Here is a 25,300-nt window from a genome sequence, read left to right as displayed (position 1 = left end):
TCTACGTGCGCACGCACGCGTGTTTACACGAGTGTATATATTTTACACGGAAGGAGAGTTTCATTGTGGTCGTGCACGGTCCTCGAATGCTTCTTCGAGCTAGAATTATACGAGAGGAGCCCCGTAGCTAGGGTGGAAAATAAAATTCAGTAATTCACTCTCGTATCGCGGCGGTGGCGATCGATGGTCGGCTGGTTGTTCAAATTTTTAACGAGTCTCGCAGCACCGCGAAATTAATTACTTAACGGTTGGAGCTTTTTCCACGGTTGGAAATGAAACCGCGCTCTCCATTTCCGCGGGTTCATTCTCCTCTATTTCTCGGGCGCAACGTATGCATCGACAGCCGCTCTTTTGTGTCTCCGGGCGATATACGGATACATCATTAAAACGCGATAAGTGTCGCTACTTGTCGAACACCGACGGGTAAATGATTTTCCTTCCACTCGTTTCCACGACGCTTCTCCCGGTTAAATTTGTCTTTTGCCGCGTCGGAGAGTCGCGATCGAGTGTCCGGATCGATCGATCGTCGTATTCCGGAATTCGTAACGCGAATTCGATAATCGTCTTTCGTTCGGTGGAGCGAGTAGCGCGTACGCGAACGAGCTCGTTCCTCGAGGATCGTATGGAACGCAACGGGACAACGGTGATGCGACGAACCGACGGTACGAGTGTTTCCACGGAGTCGATTCGCGCCCGCCTACCGATCTCTCGATCGGGCTTTGCGGCTTCGATTCGAGAGTCGGACGAGTTTGCGACCTCTACGCTCCGTTCTCGTTTAACCGACGGACGGGTTTCGAGCCCCGTAAAATCCGATCCGCGACCCCTTTGAGATCGAAAATCTATCATCTCGGAACTCGTCCGCGAAACGATCGACGTTCGAGAACGAACGATGCTCGATCGAGAGGCAATATTCGGCCCCGAGGAGCCCTCGCGAGATCAACGGACCGAGTCTTAACGTATTCGCGCGTGCCGCTATTAACAGGGTACGGCGATCCAGCCGTTGCTCGCGACCATGATTTATCTTTCTCCGGACGCGTTGGGAACAGGGCCGGACGTACCGAAACTGACGAATCTTCGGGCCCCAGGCGTCCAACGAACGTCACGTTTCGATACGAGTATTCTTTGGAAACACGATGGACGAGTTCGGTTCGTTGTTGATAAACGTCGGGGCGTAACCAACCTCCCAGACTTTCCTAATTTTCTTCGAAACTTCGTACCCGCGAACTCGGTAGTTTGATATATTCGCGGATCTTCCCGTCGGGAACTTTACACCGGGCAGAGGTACGTGGAACTTTTCTACTCTTTCTACGGTGCACCGAGGGGAACGAACGGTACGAAGATTACGTAACGAAGATTACTTTTACCGCGGTAAAAGGTACAGAGAGGCGGGACCTTTCGACGCTAGAAATATTTTCGAGGCGCCTGTCGGGGAGGTTCGATGTTCTTTCGAAAGTATTAATTTGTCTCGATAACGTTCGAATAAAATAAAAATTTTAACAACGCTTCGGTGCAGAAGAAGGCCCCCCGGGGCCCCGAGTATTCTAGACTCGCCGGTAACGACGAACAACGCGAACGCGGCTGATGGATCTCTCCTCGTGGTCGTTAATTGCCATTCCGCGTTGCCGCGATTGCGTATGCCTACGTAGAAGCGAATCGCGAGAGAGCCGGCTGGCCGGTTGCTCAACGAAAGCGGCCGTTCGACGAGAGACTCGTCCTCGTGGGAGATGCTTCTCGAAGCGTCGATTTTCCTCTCGTCGGTTGTCCCCGTGGCGAATAATTCGAAGAACGGTCGTCGAGGGGGTCTTAATCCGCGGGACTCGTCGGACCAACGAGAAAACGAAGGACCGAGAAAGGGAGGAGGGGAGAACGAGAAAGAGGGACGAGAGAGACGAGACGACAAAGTAGGAGATTAGAGATCTACAACTTATCTCGAAAAGTGGTTTTCGTCGTTGCACGAGCGGTCGTAAGCGGCTTAAAGTCGCGTTCACGTGATTTCGGTGCGTGTCTCGGTCCTCCTGGATAAATCTGCATTCTATCAATTAGGGTCCCGGGGAACCACGGTGGCTTCGGTTCGAAATGAGAGGATCCGCGGCAAAGAAGGTATACATCGACTGGCGAGCCCGCACGAGTCGACCGATACCGGCTCGTTTTCCGCGCTATTTACCGGCCAGGTGTACCTAGCTGCCCGCACGGGTTAAAAAACTCGTAAACGCGACGGATTAAGATCGTTTAAATTTCATTCGGTACGCCTAATTACCCCTTTTGGAACGATCGGGCCGGTCCCCCTAATTTCCGCGGTTTCGGGTTTCGCTGGTTTCTCGCGGGGCTCGTTATCGCCGAGGGAACCCAGCGTGCGCTCGAGTCCTGCCGCCGAGCGGAAAGTTTAAAGCGCGCAATGTCCGCGAAATCCGGCCAATTATCCGAAACAGAGCCCCGCGAATGTTTCGACGTTGGATTTTAATTAATTAGCGACCGAGCTTGGACGGCCCCCTACCCCTCCCCCTCACGTTTGCCACCCCCTTCCGGATCCTTTGGTCGAGGCGATGTACCTACACGCGCGGGCGCCGCGGACGAGCGAAAGGTTCATTAGATCCTTGCACGGGCTGAAATTCTGTCGACCACAGGGCAAATAGTTCGCCCGCGCTTTATGTAAAGCAGAGAGCGCCTTTGTATCAAAGAGCTGCCCGTATGTATTCATTAGGCGGTATTTAGCATAGTTCCAATGAGCAACCGGGAGCCGTACGTGGTTGCTCGTCTGTTTCTCTCTCTCTCTTTCTCTTTCTCTCTCTCTCTCTCTCTCTCTCGTTGTAGCGGTGCACGCACGAAGAATTGTCGATGCGGAATCACGGCGCGGACTGCTCGCGTCGAGGAGCCCGATCGTCCTCGCGAACCTCGCGACGCGGAATCGCGGAAACGGGCGTTCGCGTCCGAGAGAGCACACCTCCACGCACAGTACACTGGAGCGTTTCTTCGAACGCGATTACGCGAACGAGGGGGCTCTGCGTCACTGTCCTCGAGTCTCGCGAAATACGCTTGTACGCGTTCCGCGTTTTCGGTATCCAACGTTGTTCGTCGCAAAGTAGAAACCGTAACGGTTCGAATATTCCCCGGTAGGGAAACGCGCGGGTACGCGTCGCGAGGCGAAAGATTTCTTTCCGTTGGAGAAAAATGAAAAGTCCACGGTACTCGGCGCTAATTGGTCGCGGCGTAAACGTTGCAAGGTATCGCAAAGTTCCCGGGCGGCGAGCGTGTTCGTAGAACGCGTAAATTATTAAACACGTTCCGTCGGTGGTCGGTGGGAGCAGCTCGTTCGCTCGCGGCAACAAGTAGCAGGAAAATTTATTCGCGGATTTACACCGCTTTCGTAATGCACCGCTCGATTAACGGGCATCGAGATATCCATCCCGTGGACGCGTCGAGGACACGTCGGCGAATTCGTGGCAGCGTTTGATCTCGCGTTGGCTCCGGGGAGATCGTCCCGCGGAAAAAGTTTAACGTTTCGTTGACGAACCGATCGAGGTGGGGGTGCGCTCCGTTACTATTCCGTACGACAAACGGGACGGAACCTAAACTCGCCGGTTGGTCGAGCATCATCGGCGGGCGCGTTCCTCTTCCGTCAAAGGATCAAAGGCACTTTCGCGTTCTGTCCGAGGATCGCGAGCGCGCATTCATTTTTTCGAGTGCGCTCGTTCGGATGCGCGCACGAGAGAAAACGGGTCCGTACGCGAGCCGGTGAGGAGAGCACGAGAGAGAAGGATACCTCGGGAGAGGCGGAGGGAACCGCACGCTCGGCGACTAGAATCGAAACGGTGTATCCGGTGTATCGATCTTTCATCGCGGACGCTCGTAAGCTCCGCTCGTTACGTAAGGTTAATCTGGAAAAGAGTCTCTTTATTTGACTTCGATCTTTGTTCGCTCGTGTATGTACAACTCCCCGCCTGGCCCTTGTGCGCGGCTCTACCCCATAGCGCCGGCCTACCCCACCCCACCCCCCGTCGGCCACCCTCGTCCACCCTCGCCCACCCTCGCCCACCCTCGGCCACCCTCGCCCACCCGGTTTCATCTTTTCAGTGTTCTCTTGGCCGATACTTGCGCTCGTGTCTAATAGACTCTATTTTCCCTGCTTACTTTTAACGAGATTTGTTTTCCACAGGACCCTCCCCCTCCCCCTCCCCCTCCCCCTCCCCCCCTTCCTCGGTGCCCGTGTAATCGTAACAACGATTTACTTGTTTCCTCGAGTGCCCACGGGCTCATTAGCGGCGATCCAGCGAACGTCAAAGGTCCGCTTTGTATAATAATTTCAGTTAGTCGTTACCGTTCCGTTTGAATAATTCACCCCCTCCCACCGCCCCTGGCGCGGTGAACGGTCAGATTTCCTCGAGAGATTATCGAGTTCGATTCCTGGAAAATACGGTTCTTCGGCTAGCTGGAAACCTCGAGTCGATTTCGTTCTTTCCGCGATCGTTGTCGGTGCGCAACGGCGAGAAGAAGCGGAGGAATTATTTGCGCAAAGTTCGAAATTCGAACGCGTTGTCGACGAAAATTTCGGAAAGAACGGTTCGAAATTTTTCAGTCTCGCTGTTCTCGCGCGTGTAACGACGCAATTTCTCCTTCCAGAGGTCGACTTTTCGATTAGCGAACAGTAGGCGAAAGCAACGTCCGCACTCGAAAGTGTCGTTCCGCGCTCGCGAATCTTCGAGCGACACCCGATACCCGATACTCGTGCGCGTCCACGTTGAATCGGAGCCCACGGAGACCGAACGATGGGGCAACAATGGGATCGGAGCGAGGCTAGGTCGGAGCGCAAACAAACGACTCGGAAAAGAGCTCGGGTATCGGGTTCGGTGGGCTCCGTTTGGAAAATCGTCCCCTGATCTGTTTACGTTTAATATATTCATTATCGCGTCGCGGCCAAGAGGATTCGATTTCTCGACGCGTGTCGAGTGGGGGTGGAAAGAGCAGCGCGAGAACCCGAGCGAGGTCGTCTCGAAATACGCGACGAGCGATTCAACGAGCCGGATTTCACGGGATCGGCGTCGAGCATGGGGGAATCTTCCTATGGGGACTCGGTGGCGCGCGAGGCCGATCGTTCGGGGGCGGTGTATCGGGGAACGAAACGCGCACCGGCGAAAACGACGAGAAGGGCCACATCGGATCACAGGGGGATGGGCGAGCGCGGAAAACTGGGGTCAAAAGCCCGCAGAAATTTTCAACAAAGCCGCTCATTGTGTTCGCGAGCGGCAAAAGGGGTGCCAAGCCACGTATATAATGTTCGCGACCGAGCGTCGTCCGCGCTTTCTCTCTTTCCTCCGCGTTCACGCACCGGTTGCGTGCGTGCGTGCGTGCCTGCCTGCGTGCCTGCGTACGTTCGTGCCTGCGTGCGTACCTGTCGTAAAAATAGCATTGCAGGTAAACCACTCCGCGCCATTTTCACGTGCGTCCCTTTTTGTATTTTTTTTTTCTTTTTTCTTTTTTTTTTTTTTCGCCTCGAGGCTAGAGCTAGCTCGCGTCGTTCGATCAACGGCCACCGGGTCTACTTTGACGGAAGCTTTCGATTCGGGCGGTGTTTCGCGCGCGGAATCGGCCCGATTGCGAAAACCCAAACGGCGGAACATCGCGTTCCCGTAATTTCGAGAGTTTTAATCGTTGACCAGAGGGCGTGGAATATTAAAAAAAAAAAAAAGGGGGGAAAAATATAGAAGCTTCGACGGTGTATTTTTGAAAAAAAAAAAAAAAAAAAGAAGAAATACACCGGCTCTCGGCGAGCCTCGTTACCGTGGCTACCGATCGTTGCGAATCGACGGGGGGTTCGCCGATCCCAACCCCTTGGGGTTCCTCTTTTATTTTTTTTCCTACGGTCCCGCGCGTTGTCCTCTCCTCGTCTCGACGCCCTCTGTCGCGCTTTTCGGGGGCTTTGGAAAGCTGTGAACGCGCGATAATCGAGGAGGTTGCTTCGATTGCCGCGATCTCGCACCTTTGTCGAGCGTCGAACCGTTACGGTATAACGAGTCGGTCGCCGGTTAAGTTGGTTAAAGTGGCTGCTGGTTAAAGAGAGGGTCTCCTCGCGCGCTCTTTCTCTCCTCCCGTCTCTCGAAACGACGCTTCGAACGACGTATCCGGACAGGATCGCATCCACTCGTCGCGGTTTCGCGTCAGCCGGGCCGGTCTCGCTCTCTTCTCTCGCCAGACGAAATAATATCGATGGTACTTTAAGCTCGCGCGTCTCCCCTCTCGCCTCTCCTCTCCTCTCGTCGAGTGCCGCTGCGCGGCCGCGGCGGCGGTGGTATCGAGCTATTTTACGGCGTAGCAATTTAGATCTCCGAAGGTACACGATCCCCGTGGAACACGCTCGCGAGTCGTTCTATCGGCGAACGTTATCGCGGAACAAGATCGACCGTGTCGAAAAACTCGAAAGATTTATACGGTACAAGCCCGCGCCCGTATTGAGACCTCGCCGGCACGTCGAGCGTTGTGCAACTCATTTTAACGTAATTAGCATAATTGAATCGAACGGTGATTTACGACCGAATACGACGATCCTGTTTTATCAGCCCGCGATACACACGGTGCGCGCACCAACCACGGATAGAACCGCCTCGCGTTCAACGCGCCTCGAGATTAGAAACGAAGTCGTATCTCAATCTGGTGGCAGCTCGGGGAACCATCGACGTCCCGACGTCCGTTGGTTCGAGGCGTCTCCGTTGGTGGGCGCCACGTTACGCTCCCGGGGTGCAACACCCGAACGCTTTCAACCCCCGTTGGTGCGCGCCGGTGAACTTGTCCACTCCGCGTCTGACCTTTGAAGAAGCTACTTGTGTCGCAGGAGAGATCCCTCGTCTACGACCAACGTCGTTGGTAATCGACCGCTCGATGCACAGGGTGGCGACTTTCGAATCGACCACGGACTTTCGAACGATCTTTTTTTACCGAGAAACCGAACTGGCGGAAGACCGCCGCGGTTTCGAGCTCGCACGATAGAACGAGAATTTTTCGAGCGCGAGAAAAGGTGATTCGATCTCTTCGTTTTCGTTACGGTTGTACCGTATCGAATCGATCGACGAACGTGGAAATTTTCCCCTGTTCCCCAACGCGGTCTTCGAGAGCCAATCGTACGCGATTTCGTCGTTCGTATCGTCGAATACCCATCGAAAAGAAATTTAGACGACGTTCTACACAATGATTCCTACACGGAATTCAATGGTGAAACGTTAAATTTTCTACGCCTCTCCCGCGTAAATACAGTTTTTAGAGCAAGTACCGCTTCGCTGGTACAATTTTAACGCGAAGACGCGCAGAGCCTTGTTACCGTCTGGAGGATTGGGCGTCGAGGCAACCTTGCATTCAGAATTAACGTTTCTGGAGAAAAACCACTCGGCTGGAAGAAGAGTGCCCTTTCAAGGTTTGCATAATAGATGGAACGCGAATTTTCCAAGTGTTTCCAAGCGTTTAATATATCGGAAGCCTTTAGCTCGTTCGCCTTTTAAATTTTACACCGGAACCGTGCGCGTTGCGTCGAACAAAATCCGACTTTTTTCCCGCTCGGAATCTCGCGGGCTGCTCGTACAACGAACGGAATCGAGAGCAACGCTCTCTCCGGGCGATGCAGCTTTATTTCCTTCGAGAGCTTGCAAGTTTAATCAATTTTTCTCTACAGGGTTTCTTCCGCGCGTTTTGTAAATAAAAAAGACCAGGATCGCTCGTTTCCGAGCCGAGTGCTCCGGTCGATCGAGTTGTACAGAACAGTGGACGATGTTCGAATCGACAACGCGTTAACGAGTTAATGGTTAACATTTTACGATACTCGTTCGGGAAGTTCGCGACGAGAGAAGAAATCATCGACAACTGTGCGCGTTATTTAACACTCGTTAAAGTCCCTCTCTTCGAAGATTCGAACCTAGAGGATTCTACGGTCGCGATTCGGGAATCGGTCATTTGAACCACGCTAGGTTTCGAGGACTCCGACTCTGAAAATTCTAGCCTCGGGAGGATTGTAGCTAGGAAGCGTCTCGACGACGTTGGCTCGAGTCTCGGAACTCGGAGACATCGGGCGTCAAGGAGTTGCTCCTTAAGGTCTCGAAACCTCGAGACAATTGTAACGTTCGCGGCCACGTTCTCGAGTCTTCGTAGCGACTCGTAGCCCGTTTCGGGGATTCTAATTCGAATTAGGTACGGGCGCGTCGACGGACGCCGGGACGAGCGGAAAATTGACGAGTCTCTCCCGGCCCGTTGTTCTCGAGACGGTGGCAGACAGACGACGGTGGTCGAGTCGCGCGGAATCGCGTCGCGCAATTATCCGCACGGTGAATAGTTTATCAGGTGCGGGTCGTTAACGTAACGGAAACGGCGTTAAGGCTTGGATCGATAGGAGGTTGCGCTTGGTCGGCGACGCGTCCGCGAGGAGGTTCGATCGAGGCTCGAAACGGAGCGCGAGACCGGCGGGAAAATCGGCGCGCGACTGACTAACTTTAATGGAGCCGTTCGAATTGTAACGGCCGATCGAGGCACCGATCGGCAGTTACCATCCGAGAGAGATCTCGGCTCGTTTCTCGCCGCCTAATCTTTTACCGAGATTAGAAACCGGTACGCGCGACCCGGTCCCGTTATCGAGCCATTACCGGCTTTTAGCGTCCCCCGTAGCGATTAGGATCGCGCGCTCGGTACAACTGCCGCGTGTTTTCGAGCACTCCCGTTTACGAAGCGCGTCGCTCGCTCGGTCGATCGATCGATCGATCGACGCGCTTGTCACTGTCGCGGGCCACCAGATTATGCTAATAGCGGTCTCGGGTCGCGGGTCCGTCACGGACGCCGAAACCGAACGGAGACGCACACGGTTTCGAAGTTTCGCGCGTACTCGGTAACGGAGAGAGGTAAACTGGAAAGGTTCCCCGGTACAGCGTCGACGAGAACCGCCGTAAAACGGCTCGGTGGCTTTTTATCGACGTTAATCCCGCGGAAGCACCGTAGGTTGTCCCCGCGATCGAGAGATCCGCGGCGGTGCTCGGTCGGTCGGTCGGTCGGTCGGTCGGTCGTTGAATTCGAGATTCCCTCGACGAGCTCGTAAAAACACCGTGGACGCATCGTTGATCCGATTTCACGGCGATGGGACGCAACGATGCTCGTTAGCGGGCGATTAAACGAGCGGATTTCGTGTTACGGGTCGAGGCGGCGAGGGGGCCGAGTTCGGGTTCGGGTTCGGGCCGGCCGACGGGGGTGGATGTATCGAAAAGAATATTTCCTGAAAAGGATTTTCAGGAACGGTCTAGACAAGTCGAGCGCCGCGGGTCCGCCCCGCCGCTCTCTGCAATCGATAACGTAAATGTGCCCGAGCCCGCGTCACCGCTGTGGGCTACGACGGTCGTTAACGCCGTCGAACATAATTATTTATAATTTATTTAACATCCGTGTTTTAACGATGTTAATTACGCGCCGGGCGGGTGGGCGGACGCCCAGCGTCGTCACCCGGCGTAATCACCCCTCGGGACTGCCGCTCGGGATCTCTCGCGACGTTTTAAAGCTTCGAAACGTCCGTTCCCCGCTTCCACCGTCCAACTCTCCCTCTCTCTCTCGTGTCTTGATAACGACTTCGTTCCACTTCGACACCGTGACGATTGTTGTCGTTACCCCTTTCGTTACTCGCCGGAAGACGCATCTTTTTCTTCGCTTTTATCATCGCGATCGTTACCGCGCCGGTACGCGATCCGATTCAACGCTGGAACGCGCTCGAGCGTACCGAGGGGACACCTCGATAACCGTTTCACCGATGGTCAGCAGCGCGCGTTCTTTCGCGCGGTGAGTTTCCACGCACGATCGACCGCTCGTACGCTTCGATCCCTGACGTTCGAGCTCGCGCGTCATCGACACCGGGGGATGAGTCGAGGAACGGTGACGACGCGAGAAATTCGCGGGGGATCGTTGCGAGACGAGTCTCGATGAAAATAGCTATCCACGAGGGACGCGTGTCGGCTCGTTTTCCAAAAAAAGTCGTTTACGAGGCTCACGGAACGCTTTCGAGAGTGGTCAACGTCTCCCGCGTTTCGTTTCCCGACGTTGGTCCGAAATCGTGGGTCGCGTTCGTCGTTAACGAGAGAACTCCACGCGAGAGTCCCCCTCGATCGTGCGCGTCACCGAGGCGCGGGACCGGTCGTCTCGGTTATCCATAACGACGGTAAATTACCATCCCTATCCGACGCGTCCCGGTGACTGCTCGGTGGAACCACGGGAAACACGGAGGCGTGGGTGTCGGGGTAACCCGTAACGCTGGTCCTCCGAGGCCGGTCGCGCTCGAGCGGAGCAAGGGTCACGCAGGGGGTCCCACGCGGACCCGCGTGTACGGCAAATCGGCGAGAGTCGCGAACAAAGATCCCCTACGAACAATCGAAAGCGTTGTTCACCCGCGTTTACCGTGGCACGGTGGGTGTACAGGTGGGTGTCGCGGTTCGCGGGATCGTCCCGTCGATGTTTCGCGAGTCTTCGCATCCACGGCGCGCAGGATCATCCTCGCGGAGAAATAGTATCGGTTCGACCGGTCCGCGTCTCGTAACTCGAGAATCGAAACCACCGCTGGTAATCGGGGAAATTTTTGTTCCCTCGTTTCCTCTCTTCCCGTCTTCTGGTTTCCTCGGTCGATCGCGTCGGAGAATCCCGTGGGTGTCCCCGATGCTCGACCGCGACCGTTTTCCCTCCCCTCCCGCTAACGACGCGTTTCGCGGACTGGTCGCGCAACGCGCATTGTAAAATTGCCGTGATTTATCTAGCGGTGCATCGAGTTTCCCGGCTCCCGATCGCGAATAAATTCCGCGCGACGGGATTCGTTACGGTTCCGGCGTATCGGTACCGGTGATCGTCGGAGACGGTTCCCCGCGAGATCGGCTTTCGCCGTGTTTATCGCGACGTTTCGTTTTGTTTCTCGTCTCGATCGCGAAAACTGGATCAACGGTGACCGGGGACAGGGCCGCGGTACGTATTCCTAACGAGCGAGGCGCGCGGTCGCGTTAAGGGAGCAAATAGACGGGCACGAGTTTATCCGCCGCGAATCGTTTCGATCCGCGAGCGTCTGGTTCGTTATCGGTCGCAACGCTCGGTTACATCCTTTAACGAACGTGTAACGAATGCTTTGAGCGATACGCCGGCCGATACCGGACCTAATGAAATTGTTACCAACAGAGACACGGCTCGAGTTAACGATACGGACGCGACTTTCGCGATTAAGAATTTCTCCGCTACCTCCGAGCGTTTTTACGCGTTCCCACTGCCCAACGAGTGTCTCGAATCGTTCGTTGGTATCTCGCGGAGCGGGAATTCTCGCTGGGGGATCCTCGAGAGATCGCGACCACGATCGTTTTCCAGGTTTCCCGGGAACGAGGTCGACGCACGTTCGAGAGGATTTTTACTAGGACGCTCGCGTTTCGCGTCGCGCGCGTAACTCTCGGACTCTTCGTTCGGCTTCGTTCTTTCGATTCGCGGTCCCCGATAACGTACGGATCTGCCAGGTGCAGCGTCGTGTCGCGCGAGATATTCTCCCCGTTGAAACAATGGCCATATTTCCTCGATATTGTCTTTACCGTTTCCGCGTAGCGAGAAATAATCACGTCCCGCGCGGCGAGACACTCCTGCGTAGTTTATTCGACGAGATAATGCGCACTTTTGAGCGGTCCTCCTGCGGTAAATTATTCTTATCTCGGGTCGCAACTCGGTTTCGACCCGGCTGGCGGACGGCTGTCGCCGCGATGACAAACGCGCGTTTGTTCATTATTTTATCGGCGTCAAAAGCGCCGTTTCGAAATGTCTTCGATTCTCTCCCCTCCTCCTCCCCCTCCCCGTTGGTCACATTGTTTCGCGCGTCCGCTTTTACGGAGAGCGCGAAACCGACCTTCCGCGAGCGGCGAACGACGACTCGGACGCGATAAACCGCGATCGTGCTTCTTTCCACGGGTATTTATCGCCGCTGGGATTACGGCCGGAGTAAATAAACCGTAAACAATCGTAAACGGTGAAACGCGCGGCGTAATCGAGGCGCGGTGTATCCGTTCGTAGAATCGATTCGTAAGTCACGGCGTTCCCTCGTTGCCGCCGATCGAGAATCGTTTCGCGACGAGAAACGCGCCGAGGATTCTCCTCTCTCGTTCGCGAAGAGTTTTCTCACTCCTCGATCGTACGTTCTCTCTTTCTCCGTTGGAGAACCAGCCGCGAAAGAAATCGTGCGAGAAACGCGTCCTCTCGTACGTCGGATCGAGAGATCTCGCGACGACGAGGAAAGACGCGCGGGACGTCCAAGAGACGCGCGCGTTGTTCGACGCCGTGTGTCCTCGTAGCGTCGCGACGTTATCTCGAAAGGGGGAGGTGGGTCTTCGGTCTCCGTCGCGCTCGCAATCGGACGCGGCGTTAATTTTTCCCACGTTCCCGTGCTCTTTCCTCGCGTCGTCGAGAGGCAGCGCGGCGTCCTCGTCGCCGTTCCGTGAACGCGCGAACGTCGAAGACCGGGGGCAGCTCGATCGGACGATAATTGATGATCCCGTCTCGCAGCCGAGAATCTTAAGAATTCCCTTTAAAACCGTTACTCTGGAAGTTACGCCCGTCGTGTCTCGGAGAAAGTAGCTTAGCTCGGTTCGTAGTCGCGGCGAATCGAGTGCACGAGGGGGGAAAAAAGAACACCTCTCCTCTCCGGGAAGAAAAATCGTCGAGGTTGTTAAAGGTCTCTTTACGGTCAGGTCCGCCGTAAATCTTGTTCGACAGTCGCGATCGTCATTTACGGAGGCGATCCGAGCGGGTGTCGTTCGCTCCCTGGAGGCGTTCGGGTTCATCGGTATGGATGTAACGTGCGCGCGGGGGATCGATCCGCGCGGAATGTCCGCCGGCCGGACAACCCGCGTTTCGGACCCTGATGTTGATGGATAAGCGACTCGTGGCCCGCTGATGCTCGATTTGTCATCGTACGACCAAGGAAGGGGGGAAAGGATGTTACGCGGCCGGAGACGTAACGCGCGTTTTTCGATCCGTGTCTCTCGGTGCGCCATTTACGGGGACGAGGCGTCGCGCGGTGCTGCTCGCATTCCGCTCGCATTGTCCCGGAATCGGTGTCCCGTCGGGACACCTTCGGGATTCCTTCGTTTTCAGCTACGATTTCCTCGCGTACTCTCGATACCTTCGCGAACGACGTCTTTCGTCCGGGTGGGGACTTTTTTCCCGCCAAACTTCCGACAACGTTTCAACCATGGGATATCTTTCCCGTGGAACTTTCCGGGACGCTCGGACGATGGAACGTTTCTTCGTGGAACTTTCCAAGGTGTACAACCGTTTCACCGCGTAACGTAAAAAGTAACTTCGCTCGGATACGCGAGACAAAACGTGGAACAGTTTTTAAAAATTCTCTTCGGTGCGCAACGATCGATCCGCTTTTCGTCCGCGAGGAGCTCTCCTCGGTTAAGTCTCCCAAGCCACGCGGAGAGATCCCTCCGAATTTCCAAAACGCGAAACTTTCCAACGTTGTTTGCTTTTACTTCGACCGACGAACGCCCTTCTCGAGCAAGCGGTACCGTATCGCTCCCGATTTCCATACCTACGAGTCGCTCGTGACTTTCGGGTAGAAGCGGAACTTTCCCGCGCTGCTGTTCTCTTTAAGCGCGTTAAAAGCGGTCGAGGTTCGAGGTTGCCGAAATCACCGCGCACAGCATTACGATCCGTTCTCCTTTTATTCGCGAATCCTCGTGATTCCTTCGTTCTTCGCGTAACGATCGCGGCGTAAAGTTACCCGGCATGCGTCTCCGTGTCGGGATACGAACCGCGAGTGAAATATCCGAAAATTATGCGGTAATATCTGCCAACCACGCACACGCGCTGCCTCCCGGGGGCGGTGCGTGGCAGCGTCACCTGTGCGAGAGGAACGAAGAAGAGCGACGACGGGCACCCTCGGGATCCCTCCGATTTTGCCTTCGGTTCCCTCGCCACCCGCGGCGAACATTTTCATAAACTCCCTCCCGAAGCGCGTTCGTAACCTTCCGCGCGCGTTCTCGCGGGGAACGATATTAATTGTTTGCTCGCGAGCGATTCACGAGGCCGTGGAACCTGAACTTTTCCGAGGAACGATCGAAAAAGCAACGAGTCGTACCGTTCGCGCCTACGAAACGGAGAAGTCGAAACAACGCGTTTTCCTCGCGCAATACGGGAGTTGGTTACGAGGAAGATTTGGGGGCGGAACGAACGGTATGGATCGTCCGTTTGTCGAGTTGCGGGGATCCGTCTCTTCGAGACTAATCCGGGAACGAAACGAGCGGAAAGTCGACGGACGAAAGGAATTGGAAAGAGTCGTGGAGCGCACGGTTACCGTGAAATTTGACGAGCGACTGGAACGAATCGTCGTCGAGGAGAGCGTTTTGCACGGGCCGAGTTTTCGTTCGTCGAGGGGTTAAAGCTCGCGCGGAGGCTCGGTCCTCGTCGCAGGATCGGGCGACGACGAAAGATGTTCGTTCGTTCGATCGGTCCGTGTTCGAGCGAGGGGCAAGGGACGGCCGAGCGTAAACAGTGATCGATAGGAACCGTGTCGCGGAATTAATTCGCTCGTGACGGAAGAGAAAAAGGAACGAACGTCTCTGTCTGCTCGTCTCGCGGCCGATTCCATCTCGTAAGCAGCCGATGAATATGGATGAACCCGACCTTTGTTCCGTTCCCCAATTCGCACGATCACGATCCACGGATCCTCCTACCACGGTCCCCGGTCTCGCCCGATCGCGATTGCGTAACGTTTCACCCGCTGCGACGCAACGGAGCGCTCGGCCGCGATCTCGGAGCGATCTCCTCGTTAAAGGTTCTTTTACGCCCTCGTTGAACGTTTCGCGTTTATTCGTGGGAGCGATCGTAACGGTGCCGGTTCGCGTTCTCGACGAACGCGTAAAAGTTTGTCGGCTCGATGCTCCTCGCGATCGTCAACCACCGGCTTTATGGACGGCGGCGCGGTTACGGCCAAGAGGGTGAATTCGTCCGAACGACGTAACGAAATGTCGTGCCTAAGACGCTGTTCGACGACAAGACAACGCACTTACGGGATCTGTAGGGGTACGGGAGGAACGTAACCGCGCGCGAGCCGGCCGACGATCGAACACCCTCGCGACTGTTTCTCACCGTTCGTTTTCCTCCGTTTCGAAATTTTTTACGCATTTCGCAAACCGAACCCCCGCACGGAAGATCGAAACGAGGGATTCTAAAATCGTCGTCGACGAACACAACGAGATTCGAGCGCGTGTACTCGATGGAAGATCGAACCTCGCGACTCTGTAATTTGTCTCGGCCATCGCCAGCTATCGAATCCTACGAGCCAACTCGACACGAATTTCGTTCGATTCTCGACAACTTGGACGAAAGGATACGCATAAAACGTCTCGAGAACCCTTCGAAATCGTACGATCCGCGCTAAAAGAAATTTCGATTCGTCCACCGTGTAATATTTTCGAATATACGAGGCGCGGTTCGAATTTAACGAGATTCTCGCGATCGTTCTCAAAATCGTCTCGATCGCGACGCGTTCCGGATCCACTTTGTCGGGAGAGAAATCATCGAAGGCAGCGTGGCGAAGAAAATGGTTATTCGCGGGCCGAACGGATATTACCGAAAATACGAGACGATTCTGAAAACGTGAAATATTTCCACGGGAAACCCGATGCGCCGGGGTTCGGGGAAATACTGTTGCGTATTATCGATGGACCGACGGGTCTCCGAGTGTCTCACCCGGTCTCCGATATCCGCGTTTGTACGGGCTCGACAACGCGTACAAAGACAACGTAAACAGGAGAGAGAAATAATACCCGAAGATCCGTCTCGGGGATTCGAGGTATCGCGAGCCTTTATCGGAGTCTTTTCTTCGCCGCGCACGCTTCTGCGGGTCCACCGACGAGAATTCTGGGTAACGGGCGGGAAAACGACGAGAAAAGTAGTTGTCGGCGAGCGTTAACGTCTTCTCGGTCAGTGGTCCGGCCGCCCCCTAAGAGGAAACCATTTTCCAGCGGCGAGATTCTCCGATCCGTTCGGACAAAGGGTCGGGACCCGATACCTTCCGAAGTTTCCGCGTGAAAGGGAACAGAAATCGTATCGTTCCCGCTCGTGCTTATGAAGCATTACGTAAGCGGAAAAAAAGTTTCGTAAGGGGACAACGACCGTAGGGGCCGGAATATTCCTTCCACGAAGGATAATATACGTACCTTTCGCGTTCTTGGAAAATAAGACGCACTCGATGACACGTTCGAGACGCTGTCGCGTTCCCTGGGTCGGAAACGCTCGACGAGAAACGGGCCCTCGAGACGACGGGGGACCGACTACTCTCCGAGACTTTGCTCACGGTCGCCTCATCGACGTTCGCAACGTTCGGTAAAAGGAGAGCGGTATTCGCGCTTTCGCGACAATTAACCGAATTGCCGAGTAATTAATCGAGAAATCCTAGCGCTCGAACGAGACGCAGCTTCCGTCTACCATCGGTGTCTCTCTCTCTCTCTCTCTCTCTCTCTCTCTCTCCCTCTCCCTCTCTCTCGATGTAGACAGCTTTTAACCACCGTCGCTCGGCTATTCGCCGTCAATTTCTATCCATCGTTCCATCATCTCGAGGCTAAAGCGTCGATCGAATTACATTATGGCTGGTAGGCCGAAGACGCGTTCGTTGGCCCCGTCGTCGTGTGCCCTCCTAAGAAAACCCCATTGCATACGAATATAAGTGTATTATCATAATATCGCGCCTAGGGTGGCTCTCCTCTTCTGGTTCGCTGCTAGGGGCTCGAAATCTCGCGCCTCGAACAGGGGAGAGAACCCACTTTTACAAGATGCGTATGGATGGAAATCCTGATAGGTATCTCCTGGAATGTACGGTTCGCTGTCTCGGGGAGATCGAGCAAAATAAGTGCGCGTCGGTTGTACAGGCCGGAGCGGTAACTCGGACGGTCTCGAGCGTCTCCGTTGTTTTTCGGAACACGGAGGAAGCGAAACTTTGTCAACGAGACTCGTGCTCGACCTTTACGCTCGAGAGGCTTCCGGGGAAGAACGATCCCGTATGGGAGATCGGTGAAATCGTTGGGACGTCCTCTATTTTACCAGAATCGGAACACTGCGTACGAAATACGGGTAACGCTAAAACCCCAAACGAGTCTTCCGACTGTAAACGTAACGACCGTCGTTTCGCCAAAGGTTCTCCCTGTGGCGAAAAGTAACGGATGCTCGAGGCGATCGAAACGATCGGGCCACCGTGTACGGTTCGGGTTTCGGTACGCTTAACCGTGAAGTATGGCCGTGTAAAAAAGAAAAAAAAAGAAGCAAAAGGTAAGGGTGAAACGAGGAAAAGAGATCGCGTGGCGCGGTACTCGCGGTATTCCGCGCGACGAACGAGTCGACGGATTATCCGATAATTTGGATGGCGAGATTGCGCGTTCGACGGAAGTTGGATTCTTAAATGACGCGATCGGTTCGAGTTATCGATTGCGCGAAACTTTTGCGGATGGTTCTCCTCTGTCTCCGCGCGTCGAGAGAAAGGCCGGTCGAGGTGTATACGGGTCAGCGTGGCGGGCGAAGGATTAATTTAATTTCTACGTCGATACGACAGCAGATATCGCGCGGACGAGTGGAATAGCCGAGGGGATCGATTATCTCTTGCTCCGCGGGAAGCGGTTCTTCGACAGCCGACAAGTCGACCGAACGATACGATCCGCGCGTCTCGATCGGACGTCTATATTTATCCGTGGCTCCCGGCTGGATTTGTCCGTCAATTAACGGCCGCGCCTTAATTAACGCCGCCTCCGCGATGCCTCGTCCCGGGCTCGCTCGGATAAAATGTCAAAGGATGCTGCTACGGGGCCCCGTCGGGACACCGGGACGAGAGCTCTTTTAGCTCTTTACGCCCGAGCGACGCCAACTAAATTCGCGTAATCCACAAAGAGAGAGAAAGAGAGAGAGAGAGAGAGAGAGAAAGAAAGAAGGTATCTCCCGCGATCCAACGTTTCGACAAACATGTCGCGGCAATTGTAAGGGGCAAGCGGCCCTAGACGCGGACAATATGCAGATAAAAGAAAAGGGATCGTCGGCGAGCTCCGCTAATGGAATAAATAAAGCGGAACGGAGAGCCGTTGCCTTAACTGCTCCATTGTGTTGCCCCGAGTTCGTAGGAATCGAGTTAATCGTTTTATTATGTTCTCTCGTCTCGAAACCGATTCGAAGGGATCGAGAAGGAACGGGGGACGGTAGGGGGAGAGAGGCTTTGAAAAAAATTCCTGTCCGAGAAGAGTTCGGATCCGTGGACGGAATCGAGCGGACTTTAATTACGGTTAAAGAGGCAACGGTAACCGACCGCTCGAGGAGTTTCGAAGACGATTCGTTGATCGTTTCGTAGGGGGAAGGTGTCGATCGTACGATACCTTTCCTTCGACGGAACGAGAACGGAAAAAAGTATCGAAAGATGCTCGGACGATTGTACGCGAGCGAGTCGAGTCGAGAGGACGAGTCTCGCGGCGATTCTAACAAGTGTTCCCGGCTGTCTTCGGTCGGAGGCTCGCGCGGCGTCGAGGAGGTAAACCTCGGTGGAAAAAACCGTCGAGACCGGGTCTCCCGTGGACGCGTTTTGCAGCGAACGGCGGGGTAAATCAATGGCCATTAGTTCGATGGTCCAGTTTTTAGTAGGGGTCCTTCGGTCGGGAGACCCGGCGCACCTCTCCCTCCACCGTGGTCGTTGCGCCGATCGGCTACCGGCTCGCGGAGAGAACAATGGGTCACAAATCACCGCTGGAACCAGCTAAATCTCGTTTCGCGAACTCTCGAACGGCCACGTAAGTCCTAACGATACGCGGAATAAAAGAAGGTCCCCTCGTCTCGTCCGCCGTCCGGTCTCGCACCTTTTTTACTCCCATCGCGGCCGAAGGAGAATCAATCCGAGCGAATAAATTCGTGGCTTCTTCCCTACCCCCCCCCCCCCCCTGTCTCCCGGCCGATCTCTCCTTGCACGGTGTCCGCCGCGAACGCCGCACTGCGGACCGAAAATGGGCCACCCGTGACAAAATTATCCCGGTCGAGAGCGCTGGAAATTTACCACGGTGTCCCCGAGATGACACGGATTTTTAACTCGATTATTCTTCGAGACCGTTCCGATTGTTCTTTTCATCCGTCCGGGTCGTCCCGGGACTCCTCGGCCCACCCGTGGAACTACCGCTCGATGACTCCTACCGGACTCTGTGTTCGTCTACGCGTTTCAAACGCTCTTCGAGCGCGAGTCGAAACTCGGAAGCGTGTTCTCCGTCCAAAGTAATCTAACCATATTCGAAACCTGTCGTCTCTTTCGCGCGACGAAAGAGTTCTGTAGTTTCTCTCGAAATTATCCGACGCGTATCCGGGTACCATTCCCGAGTAACTATTCTTTTCCAAGCTACGTCGATCCGTTGGAGAGAATTTTCGAGAGATCGTCGATTCGTCCGGCGCGATAGTCGCGCGAAGAGGCCAGGAAGGCGTCGAAGAGGCGCGGACGGGAATGGTGGCGCGAGATAAAAACAAAACGGGGTATCCCGGACGATTATCGTTATCATCGATGGGCACCGATGCTACCAATCACGGTGGCTCGAGTATCTCCGTGGAAGCGCGAGAGCACGATACTCGGCTATTAGAGATATTTCTTCGATAGGGCGGCCCCGCGACGTGTGGCGGACCGAAGGAGGCGAACGGAAGGGAAAAAAAAGAGGAGACCGAGAGAAAAGGGTGGAGGTAGCCGGGCTCGAGAAGAGGACGCGGAAGCCCGAGGGCTGCCGAAGCGCCGATACGATCCGATAGCCTATTTATCGTTCGCCGCGCTTACCTTCGCCGAGCCCTTCCTTCGTTCGGTTTTCACGGGGTCTTTACCTGGACGGTCTTTGCATCGTTCGCGCGTAGCCGGCTCTCTTCTTCCGAATCGCGCCGCGCGTACCGTTCACCGTTGCTAAATTGGCAGTCGGTACGTAGCGCGGTCGCTTGTTCTCGCGAGGTCCGGATATCGGTGGACTCGGCCTCTAGCGCCTGTGACTTCGCGTTCGTTGTTTCGTTACGAATCCGAGCGTCGACTTAGCGGCGAACCCGTTCCGTGCGCGTATCGTTCGATGCCACGCGAGAGTTGATCCAATTGGCCCAAGTGGAAAGACCTCTACCCAGTGTGCACACTTTGACCCGGTTGACTTCGTTACGAATACCACCGTCGACTTACCAGTGAACCGTACCGTGTATCGCGTTCGATGTCACGCGAGACGAATCACGTCGATTCAATTTCCCGGAGTGGAAAGAACTATGGATTTTTGGTTTCGTTGTACCGTAGACGGAAGAACTTTCGCGCGATTACCGGTAATATACGATACAGGGTAATTCGGTTCATCGAAAATGGCACGGGTAGACGACGCGAAACAACGGAGCGATTTTACGCCGTTTGGAGCGTTTTCGTACGCGTTCGGCGATAGGTCGCGATCGATCGGAGCTAGTCGACGAGAACCGGTGTAGAACGCGTCTCTTGTTCGCGCGCCGTGGCATCGAACGCGTACTCGAGTCAAGGAGGGAGGAATCGCGGAGCGTAACCGCGCGAGAGGAGCGGCTAGGCGTCGAACGCGCGTCGCGATGTACCGAGCGACGTCGAGACACCGTGGACGTCTCGTTTCGCTCGTCGATCGCGCGTTCCGCTTCGTGGAACACCAACGGTACGACTCGCGACGAATTCGAGTTATTTCCATCGTGACTTACGTCGGGCCGGCGAGTTCGCGCGATGAATACGCCACCGATACGGGCGGGAGGCGCGGGGGATGGAAACGGAGACGAAGGATGTATGTTTGACGACTGGACCCGATTGTATCGTATAGGCGAGCTCGGCTCGTCCAATGGCAGATCCGTATCGCGGTTCTTAACGGATTTACGACCCGTCTTATCTCTCAAAGGTACCGACGACCACGCACCGCGATCGCTCGGATGCTATCGCTTAACGATTTCGTTCTGGACTTTACCCGCGCTCAATGCCAACGATTGTCCGACTGGTTAGGAGGAGCGCGTGCGCGACCACTCGCCGGAAACGATATCGTTTAGATACTCGATCGCTGCTAACGTCCCGCGCGACCTCGTTCCGATCGCGAGAGAGAGAGAGAGAGAGAGAGAGAGGGAGAGAGTGTCCGCGTGAAACGCAAAGTCGTGTTTCGACGTTCGAGAAAGCGTACGCTTTCGAGGGACACGAATTTCCGACTCGTCGATTGTAATTTCGAGACGGCGGACGGGGGTTCTCGGGGGAACGCTCGACCCCCTCTTCTTCTCGTCTTCGTAATACGGTGGCGTGTTTCAGCGTCGGAGTGTGGTATTTGTTGTTCTCGCTCGAGTTTCGGCGTTCTCGCCACCGGTTTCCAAAATGACCATCCGATGTTGGAATACTCGTCCCTCGTTCCGAGTACGGTAAATTCTCGTCGATGGTCGCTATCTCCTCCAGCTGGAGAAGAAAGTCCACGGTTCACTCGGTTATCCTCCCGTTCCACGGTCGATCGTCGAAAGACGTCGAAACTCGCGACTCGCGTTCTACGCGCTGTAAGGCTCCGCCCGGTCCCGAGAGTTCGCGCGTTCTCGATTCGTTTCGCTCGGTTCCCCGCGACGCGATTGGTCGGTTCCTCTCCGGTTCCTACTCTCGCCCTCGAACCGATCGTACGAGATTTCTATCCCCACCACCGTTACCCTCTCTTTCTCGCGACGAGTGCTCTCATCGAGAGAAGAGCTCGCGGGCACGAGGTTCGCGCGGCTCGTCGTGGATTTTCGAAATTGCCACGAATCCCGAGGCGTCCTCTCTCCCACGAGGTTGAGAGAGCAGGGCGCGCGGAACGACGGGGGCACAGGCGGGGGATCGATACGAGGAAGTCGTCTCGTTACCGGGTAATGGCCCGGCATCGGGAACGTGCGAACGAGCCGAGAAGACGAGTCGCGTTCCGCGATCTCTCCCGTCTGCTCGTGCGCGCGATATCGGCGTCGAGGGAACTTCCGTCTCACGGGGCGAAAGCGCGCGGATACCGATCGCAACGCCGGCAAAACCGCGCATTACCGCGCATTACGCGCCGCGTACTCGCGCTGCGGCCCCACCGTTCGCATAATCGCGTTCGTTTATACCGGCGCGCCGCCGGGCCCGATTAATACACTCGCCCCGCGAATCGCCTGGAAGCTACCGTCGATGAGGAGGTTACGGATAGAAGACGTTATCCGAGCTACGGCAACCTTGTAGTCGAATGCTTTCCAACGGCAATTTACATATCGCGCGCACCTCGTACTTGTCTCGGCTCGAATTACCGCGAAAACCAACGGATCTCACCAAAGGGGATGCAAAGGGTGCTCGTGAAACACACCGTCGAGGGAGATGCCTCGATAACGGCCACGCACGCACGCACGCACGCACGCACGCACGCAGGCACGCATGCATCGCGAACCGTCTACCGTGGAATTCGCTCTCGGGTTCTGCTCCTTTTTTTTCTCTCGCGCGTTTCCACGTAAACGGAACGCGCTCGCGAAAGTCCAATTCGATCGAGGGTGGAAGTTATCGAGGAGTCTCGCGGCTAGCTCGGTTTCGGTCCCGATGCGCGGCGTCGCGCAACTATACGTTCGCGACTCGTACGCGTATAATTCGCTCGTAAATAATACGCGATATCCGGTGGAACGGAATAATAACGAAGCTCGCGGTGCGCACGGTAGCCGCGCGGAGATCGTTGCGCGTGGCTCGCGACCGCGAAAACAGACTTCTTCGAAGCCTTAACGTTCGTTCGCGGGACCATTAGCCGTTACGATCGTACGTTACGAACGTAACTGCGACACCGGGATCGTTGCCCGTCTCGATCTCTCGAAAATCCCCGACCGATCGAATCGTTGTACCCCGATCGATTTTTAATCCCGGCGAAATACACGAATTTACGCGCCGCGCCCGGCCCCGCTCGGTGAAACGCTTCTAACGTAATCGAGGTTTTATCGCTCGTGAAAACGACGGAGAGCGTCGCCGTGGTTACTTTTGCCGGTCTCGAACGACCGGTCGGAGGAACACGGGGAAAACGAGCCTGACCGAGAAAGGAGCTTCGAAAGTTACCATTTTCGACAGCACGAGGAGATACCTTCGATATCGGGACGCGTTAGATTTCGTCGATCGACGTTTCGCATTCGAAACAATTCGTCGTGAAATTGTTACCACAGGGAAGCAGGATAATTGATAAACGATTGACCGAGGTTGAGAACACTAGCTTCAACTTTGGATCAATCGCGAGCGTCCACTCGTACCTACGTCTATTTTATCTCGGTACGAATCTCCCGAAGAACCGTACGCGTATCCACTCGTAAAAGAAATCTTCGACCCAGAAAGGATCATCGTGTAAATAATTTTTCCACTGTCCCTCTCCGTGTCGCGCACCACTCGCGAAACACTTTCTCGATAGTAGTCGCGATTCTCCCGTTACCAAAAGCGGTCATTTTCGGTGGTCGTTGTCGGCGATATCGAGGCTCGTTCGATCCGTCGAATAAAATCGGGTATCGGGAGCGTAAATTGGCCCGCGGGGCCGTAAACGAGGCAACCGGTCGAGAGCGGTCGTTATTCTTTAATTCCCGGCGAGACATCGATCAACGTTTATAGATATTTCGTGCGTCTCGGGGAACCGGCGCGCAACCGGCGTCTCGCACTCACCTGCTGCGTTACCGGCTGCCTGTTGCCTTAACGACGCTGCGCGGACAGGTAGCGAACGAGAGTACCCCGTTAAACTATCGAGTTTATCGCCCGGAAGATCGTAAAATCCGCCGCGAGGATCCCTCGCGGGGCTCCCGATTCCACCGCCCCCTCGGTTCGCGACAGGATGAATTGTGCCCCGGACCCCGAAATTCGCCGGTCCCCTCTTTCTTCCTCCCTCCCTCCCCGAGTTTCGTCGTTTACTCCTCTACGCTCGACCGAAATAAACCTCTCGACTTTTATCGAGCCTCGTTCCCGATTCCCGACGCGTTTCCTGTTACGCGCGCGCGCACGGACGATTTATCATCTCGGATGGCTTCTCGGGAATCTAGGTCCCGGGAACCCGTTGATTCCGTACACGTGTCGGCGTGTACGCGGCAACACCTGGCCACCGTCGAGAAAACGCTCGATGTCCGTCCGCCGCGATGAATTTTCATCCACGGGCGCGTGAATTTTCCCGAGAACGTCCCGCGCGAGTGAACGGACACCTGCCTCTGCGCGACGATCGACATGGACGAGTCTGTCCTTTGCCCGAAGATTTGTCCGCGGTTTTGTAAACCTCCGTGAAGATTATCCCGAGAAGTTTCTCGACGGTTCCTCGGGATTCTCGGACGATTCTCCGTCTCTCTATCTTTCTCTCGCGCGCTTCGTCGGCTCCGAAATCGTTCGCCCGAGTCCCCGGTTCCCGTGGAGAGGCTCGAAACGGGCGTTGTCCTCGTGACTCCGACCCGAGACGGGTTCGCGCAACAATCGTGCACGCGTACTCTTTGGAACGTAATTAGCGCGAGTGGTGTCGGCCACGTACGAGATCCGGTACAGTGGGACGACGAGGCTAGAGTCCTCGGCCGAGAGATCAAAGCGCGTCGTCGAGATCGTTCGCGTCTCTTCCGCGCGGAAACGAACACGGATCGGGAGCACGGTTCGGAGCACCGGCGAATTGTTACGAGGCCGAACAACGAAACGTTGTCGAAGGACGTTCACCGATTGTCACAATCGGCTTCGCGGTAGCTCGTAATCGCGAGTGAGCTCAACCGGGGCAGGTTTTGTAGGTTGGCTTCGATCGCTCGGTGCACGACACCGCTTCGTCGGGTGCTTCGCCCCTGGTTTACCTCGCATTTCGAACGATCCACTCGGAACGAATCGTAGAGCCACGGAGAACCGTTCGCTCTGGTCTTTGACGATCGAACGGAAGGTTCATCGGTCGTTGTTACCATCGAAGTTTGACACAATTTCTCCGTTCGACGTAAAGAAAGTCTCTTTGTTCTCGGTTACCTCGCAGCTCGGTAGATGCACCTCGCTGCTAGGTCGGCGTTCTACCTTCCAGTTTGCACACCGAGGCGATCTACTCGGAATAAATTATACCGCGGAGGACCCTAGACTTCCGTCTCGAGTAATCGCGAAGAAGTTTTTTACTCCCGGAGTGCAACGCAATTCCATCGGGGATACTTTGTACCCGGCTCGGAAGTAGTTCGGTAGACGAGCGTCTTGGATGTTTACCGTGTGTCAGCATCGCCGCGTTGGTGTTCTACCCTCTGGTTTCCGTCGTATCTGGGCCGACCGGCTCGGAATAAATTACGATCCAAGGACCGTAGACACCGGTCTCCGACAATC

General features: G+C 55.4%; 1 protein-coding gene across 1 annotated transcript in view; it reads left to right on the top strand.

Moving 5' to 3' along the window:
* Positions 1 to 25,300, top strand: part of LOC143150368 (uncharacterized) — a 311,591-nt gene that overhangs the window by 2,678 nt on the left and 283,613 nt on the right. The gene's annotated exons all lie outside the window — the stretch shown is intronic.

This window comes from Ptiloglossa arizonensis, chromosome 8, assembly GCF_051014685.1.
Source record: "Ptiloglossa arizonensis isolate GNS036 chromosome 8, iyPtiAriz1_principal, whole genome shotgun sequence".
NCBI classification, from domain to species: Eukaryota; Metazoa; Arthropoda; class Insecta; order Hymenoptera; family Colletidae; genus Ptiloglossa; species Ptiloglossa arizonensis.
The sequence above is the reverse complement of the archived record's forward strand: the minus strand, read 5'-3'. Positions and strand labels throughout refer to the sequence as shown.